This window comes from Calliphora vicina, chromosome 3 (genome assembly GCF_958450345.1).
Source record: "Calliphora vicina chromosome 3, idCalVici1.1, whole genome shotgun sequence".
Taxonomy (NCBI): domain Eukaryota; kingdom Metazoa; phylum Arthropoda; class Insecta; order Diptera; family Calliphoridae; genus Calliphora; species Calliphora vicina.
Window position 1 is genome coordinate 38,664,382 of NC_088782.1, and position 7,446 is coordinate 38,671,827.

The window sequence follows — 7,446 nt, forward strand, 5'->3', positions numbered from 1 at the left end:
TTGAGTAACGTGAGTAACAACTAGCTCTATTCGAAGCTACAATAATTCTAGCTTCTCTCCAGACCCACAGTGCATTAGCAACTTTAATTACTCCAATATGTACATTACTGTTGCTGCTACAGCTGCAGCTTCAATTACCGTTCATAAACTCATTATTACATGACTAACGATGTCAGCGTTTCAATATCTGTTATTTTTTTTTTTAAATATTTTTTCGCATTTTATATCATCAATGCATAAACTGCATACTCATAGTCTGAGTCTGAGTCTTAGCTAAATCCAAAACCCGTTGAACACGATCAACCTTAAAGATCCAGTTGCAACGGAAGAAAAGCTAACTGCTTGTGTGTGTCTGTGTAACTGTGAGTATCTATCTCTCAGCTCTATCGTTAAAATCATTTGGCCAAAAATAGTTTTAAATACGTTTTAAAAGTGACAAATGTCGCACGACAAGTTAAATAACATTTTAAATATTTATAATATTTAAATTTTTGTTAATTTAGTCTACGAAAAATTGTTGATTAATATCAAGTTTTTATTCATTTTAATGTTAGACAGCATAAATTTTGTGGTGAAACTAATAATTGAGTGGTGAATGATTGGGAGGAATATATAAATTATAGTTGGAGATTTGTGTCAAGTTTGGGGGAGAGAGAAGGAAAGGAAATTTTTTCCATATTAAATTGTTTAATTTATTATTTACTTATAAATCCGATGGGTTCAAATATGATATACAAGATCTGGGAAAATTATTTCCTTAATCTTATGAATCTTAATTAATCTTATCTACCGGCACTTCCAGCATACCTACGTATTAAAATGTGCCCCCCATATACCAATCACTCGCTCCCATGGGACTGCTGATACCATCTCATTATCTTCAGTTGATTGTACTCTCCTAGCGCCTTCTCTGGTTTCGTATAAGTTAAATTTGCTGTCTGGTTTTAAATTTAGTTCTTCTCGCTATTCGGAATATATTCGACTTAATTTCGTGGATCCATAGTTGACAACATTTAGTCCATTTAAGTGAGGGTAGGGGAATATAACATGTTCTGTCCTCAATCTTCTTCTGCAAAATATTGATGCTATGGTGGGCTATCGTGTCCAAATCTGTAAAGATCATTTCGGAATCATCCAGTCCTGTTACTTCTTGTGTATCCATCTTCTTTTAGTAAAAATCCGGGATTTTTTAAATTTTTAATTTTTATTGTGGAACATTTGTACGATATAAATCTATTCAAAGTATTGTTAGCTATGACCTTTTCTCTTCTTTCTGCCAGCATATGGATTCCGAGCCAAAAGAACTGCTCGTCTTTTGAGGCCAAGACCGAAACAAACCAATATCGGATACTCTGTTCCAAACTGAAGCGTATCCCGGAGAGAGCGTTGTGCATCGCTGAAAACATATTGTAGTCGGATGGCGCACGGTCTGGACAATAAAGCGGGTGAGGCAAAACTTTCCAACCACTTCATCTAAATAGTTTTTAATACAAAAATAATAGTGGCCTAGCGTTATCAAGATTGAATAATACGGTATCATGTCTGGCCACATATTTGGATGTCTTTCGAACAATGCTCACTTCAAACGAATCAGTTGCATTTCCTGTGATGGTCTGGCCAGATTTCTGAAGCTCATAATAGATAGGATCCTTTTGCATCCATCAAATACAGCGAATTACCTTAGCGACATGGATATTTGGCTTAGGTGTCGATTCGGCTGGTTGGACGGGCTTTATGTTTTTGCATGGAATGGGCGATCTTGGTGTCAAAATCACAACTTCTACTTTTTTTTTAAGATTAAAGTAAACTAAAGTAAAACTACCCGCATATCACGCTTTGTTGGTACAAAATTTAATATTTTCGCGTTCTATTGTAAATCTCTTTTTTGATACATCTTCTAAAGATATTTATTAATATCTGAATCATAAAATGCACTTGAACAGAATTATTATGCGCCGTATCCTACAATCTACTTCTTTCGTTATATCCGTTGGGATATAACGAAATAACGATAAAAGAACGAGTACATTGCCATTGTGTCAAAAATTTGCCTGGAAAACTTTAGCCAAACAGAAACAATTCATCTGTTTACAGAAAGTAGATCGATTTTTTGGTTTCTCTAATTTTGCTACTAACTTCACCAAATTCCTTAGAATTTCCGCATACCACAGTTTTCCCATTCTTAGTGCTCCGTTCAAATAGACTCTTTCCGAAGATTCATCGATAATATTGATTTTTAATTTTGCGTTTTCGAAATAGTTTTCAATCCTGAAAGCCCCCAAACTCATGGCCATTATCTCCGCCCATAGTTGTGTTGTCTTCTCTTGAATCCATGGTTATCCGTGTCAAAACAGAGAGACTTTATGCAATTATATTCAGAGCCAAATTGGCGTTATCCAAGGGAAACTTAACTAGTACTACACTACAAACGAATTCAAGCATTTCAGTCGTTTTGGTAGGATTTCATTCCTGGCTATCAAAGTGAAAGAACTGTCTGCCCGTTTCATTAAGTCGTTTAGACATCGAGACTTTTGGGCCTCTTTTTTAATGTCCAAAACAAAGGCGTTCTTTAATACCGTCCAGGATAGATGATAAGACCCATACTCCCATGTTGACCCTCCGTAGAGTAGTGGTGATTATCAACACTTAATTAAGGCCTAATCGTCCTGTCGCACAGTGCGGCCAAAGGCACCTTTGTCCTGCCAAAAGTTGAAAAAAAGTTTTTAGTTGGGGTTTTTTTATCATTGGGTTGGTTAAAGAAATGCCTCAAATTCCCTTCATAATGAGGCCTTCAAACGAATGGCACACTACAGTAGGAAAGATCGACTAGTAGGAGTTTCCGTTAAACATGTGTCAAAGTTTTTGTAATCAAGCAAATCAAGCAAATCAAACGACACAAAATGGATTCTACAGCTAAAGGTAAGTACAATACGTAAAATCAAAATCTGAATGTAAATTTCTAAATAGTAAATTGTTAGAAAGTGATATGTAAGGACTATTTTTTATTTTTTAAACAAAATTGATGTGATTGAGTGATTATTACCTCCAATAGCTCTCTAAGCTATTGGAGGTAATAAGTCAAAGTATTATTTAACAATTAAAATAAAATTCAGCTGCAAGTATTTGCAAGTTGCCCTACGTTCGGCAAAAAAAATGTAATTTTTTTTTGGTAACAGCACGCAGAGAAAAAATATAGTTGGGCATGGTTACTGTAACCATTTCAATATTGTTACAAGTTTTTTAACTATATTATAGTCACAGTAACCATTTACATGATTGTGGTAACCATAATATGGTTAATTTACGATTCACATGATTGTATCAACCATATATATGGTTACAGTAAACAAATATATGTTTGTGACAACTATTTATATGATGAAGGACTTATCATATTATGGTGCTCTCGGCTTTAGGCTTATCATAATCTGAGAACAACATATTATGATAAAATTATTCATCATAAATATGGTTGCCACAAACATATATTTGTTTACTGTAACCATATATATGGTTGATACAATCATGTGAATCGTAAATTAACCATATTATGGTTACCACAATCATGTAAATGGTTACTGTGACTATAATATTGTTAAAAATCTTGTAACACTATATAAATGGTTACAGTAACCATGCCCAATTATATTTTTTCTCTGCGTGTGCCTTGCAAAAATACTTACTAGAGGGTTTATGGCGCATTTTTTTTGCTTGTAAGGTGATACGCTTTGATGTACATGAAATAACATAAAATACAAAACCCCTTTTTATATATAAATATACAGTAAACTCTCGAACACATGAACTAAGGTAGAGCTACACAAATACGTATGCATTTTAGTATGTAACATCGCCATATTGCATTTCACCATTGTAAGTTTGTAAATTTTCAATTATATACCCTAATAATATCAAAACAAAAACTTTTAATCAATTAGCAAATTTATTTAATTTTTTACGTTTTTTCGTATGAAATGACGCCATATTAGGTCGGCCATTATGAATTTGAGAATTGTGATAACGGATTCGTAATCAGCGACCCCAAAAACCCCCATATACAAATTTGTGGATCATTTTGTACATTTTTCGAATTTTGGTCGGACAAAGGTGTCTTTGGCCGCACTGTGTGTTGGCGAGAATTTATTGGATTCTTAAGAAATTTTAAGTCTCATCCTAAGAGCTACTTATTGAGTATTTGCAGCTAACTTAAACATCTGTAATGATGTAATCCCAGATAATTTTATTACAAATATGAGCTACTTGAACCACTTCCTCTAGAAACTTCGATTTACGCTCCATAACGTCCTCGTTAGCCAATATATTGTCAATCCTGTGACAGCTTTATTAACCTGAAGTTTTCTTCCCAGAAAAGAACTTTCGACAACAATGGAACTGTTACAACAACCAGATTTATTACGACATTTGGGAAAGTAATGTCATTACGAAAGTAAAATTCTTTATTTCAAATGCAAAATGGTTTAATAACTATTCGTTTAAAACAAGAGCTATATAATTAGTATTAATTTAACAATAACTCCCTATAAACTTCATTAAAAAACTACTGAAGTATTCTAAGGGTCTGCTTAATCTGCATAATTTAACATTATCAAATGTTTGTAATCTGTTTTATCTCTACAAAAACTAATTTGTAGCCCTTAAAATGTTTAACATTCACACATAATTATCACGGATCAATACCTACAAAACAGATGTAATAAACTTGAAGTTTTAAATAGAGTAAAATATAAAAAAGGAACGATAAATAAATGCTGTAATTGTTGAAAACTTTAAATTGTTCACGCATATGTGAAGCACATACTTAACACATTGCATTAAGCCCTTGAAATGACGACACGTTATAGAACTTCCGATTTTCAAATCAAAGGAAATATTTTATTTTACAATACATTTGTACGAATACGAGTACGAATGAGTATATAAATCTGTTTATTTGGTTGCCCATTAAGTTTCGGGTATAAAACTGAACAAATTACAGAGAATTGTTTTTTTGTTTTATTTTGTTTGGCTTTAAAACAAAAAACCAGATGAAAAACAAATTGCAGATGTTGATAATGTACTGAAACATTCTAAGTTGAATTGTTTTTATTTTATTAATGTGAATCTGTTTTGAAACTTATGCTGCAAATGTTGGATGTTTTATTTTGTTCTTATGGCACAAATCATGTGTTCAACAAATGCTGCTGCAAATAGTCAATAAAAAGTAGCATGTGTGAAGTTGATCAGACACCGATGGATGATGACGTTGATCAGCAACATACATACATATGTACATGACGACGAGTGTAAAACATATGTGTGCTTACACTAAAACTCACACATGTCTCTCCTCAATGCCTTTAACTAAAAGTCCCGTTTTGTAAAATTCATCAAAAAAAAAATTTACGGAAAAAACTAAACAGCCGGATGAAAAAAAGGGGACACATTTTAGGGTTGTAAAACCAATGTGAGGTTATAAAAGTTGACACATGCGTACTGGCTGGCATATGAGTGTGTTTTCGAACAGCTTTTGCTTTTTAAAAGTGAAAGCAGTCACACACATTTGCACACAACACACGTCCTTGTACGCAGAGATCCTTTCAAAGACTCATGCGTATGCCGGTGATAAAACATGAAACACACGTGTGTTTTTTCTTATCTCCTTTGTTTTAAATTGAATTTGTTCGTAATTATTTCAGAGGGTTCTGTCGATAATAGCACACAATCGGTTATGGATAGAACACATGCTTAAAATGATGATTGCTTTTTAGCAGATCATTAAAATATGGGGATCAACCACATCTTTTTTGGTTTTGGTTTGAATTTTTATCAGTAATGATTTATTGAGATAATGAGGAACATTTTTGAATGTTAGAGATAAGAAAGGTGGAAAATCTTTAACATATTTTTAGGAATTTAGATTTACGGATTTTTAGAAATATAGGGAACTAAGGATGTTTAAGATCATTGATCTTAATCAATTATGTTTAAGTAATACAAAAATGTTTAAATGTAAAACAAGAAACCAGTGCTTTAGATAATGAAGTCAAATGTGTCATAAAGGTTGCGCCAAAATTCATGCAAAAATAATGATTGTTTTGAACAAAATCATTCTCATTATCGATGAAGCATATTTTCACCTAAATGGTTTTGTTAATCGTCAAAATTGTCGTATTTGGGATTGAGAGAACCCACATGTGATTAACAAAAAATACAAGGAATTTTAAGCATCATTGGACTATATTTCCTTGACTAGGGCTTGTCAAACAGTGACTATTACTGGGGCTCGATATTGCGACATGTTAACAGTCTTTTACCTAAATTGGATGATATTGATGTGGACGACCTTTGAAACATCACCTATTATTGTGATCGTTTTGGTGATCATAATTGGCTCTCATAGTTAGATTTATTTCTATAGGAGAGAACCAACATGCAATTGTCGAAAAACTAATTCATTGACAACGTGTCACTGTTTGGTGGGGATTTTGGGGTAGAGGCATCCTTGGACAGTACTTCTTCGACAAGGAGACTAATCAAGTAGTTCTTAGAGAGGCTTCAAACACAACGACCCATAGGATATTTGAAGCCCTAATCTTCTTCATAACATATTTAGGCAGCGTATGAAGCCAATTAACCGGTTTTATTAAATAACAAATACATCCTTAGGAACTATTAAGACCCTCCCAACCATTTCGCTATACTTGATGCCAACATTGGGCTGTCACAAAGAAATATGTTTCGTCGTCCTGCTCCCAAACTTACACTGTTGTGTCTCAACATTAACTAAATATAAGGCACAATGACCAGTAAATAATTCAGTAAGTAGTCTCAATTCGCCCTTTCTGAGTGAAAGCCACTTTTGGGATCTACGTTTGGATGGAATAATGACTGTTTTTACTGTTTGAGCCCACTTAAGTTACCCCAAGTTGGGCTAATTCGGATTCAACTCAAGAACGAATTCTTTTCGTAGCGTATCCACGCGGGATTCCAAAGAAAGGTTCAGGTCCTAAGAAGGCGGGCCAGGCACCTTTATCCAACGAGGTCTTCATGAGTCCATGATGACAACAAACGTCTTCTTATAGGAAGATAAGGACCTAAGTGCCGCTTGGTTATCCTAACATTTCTCAATCTCCTTCTGAAGCACTCATCAGAGCAGATTAGGATGGCGAAAATTTTCGTCTGAAATATTAATGGATAGGTACCGGCTCAGTGTCACCATTGCCCATGATCGGCATTTTCTTGACACGAAGTCTGATCCCTATCAGGTATAAGGACTCCAAAAGTCCTAAGCAATACTACGGTCCCCTAACATTCCTACACAGAGAAAACAGATTCGTAGTAGCAACCGAATTTGTTGGCAATGGAATGATTCTGTTGCACACATCGAATTTTTTGGTTCTATCAACAGAAAGTCAGTTGATTAAGAAGAATTTCGCTTGAAGCAAC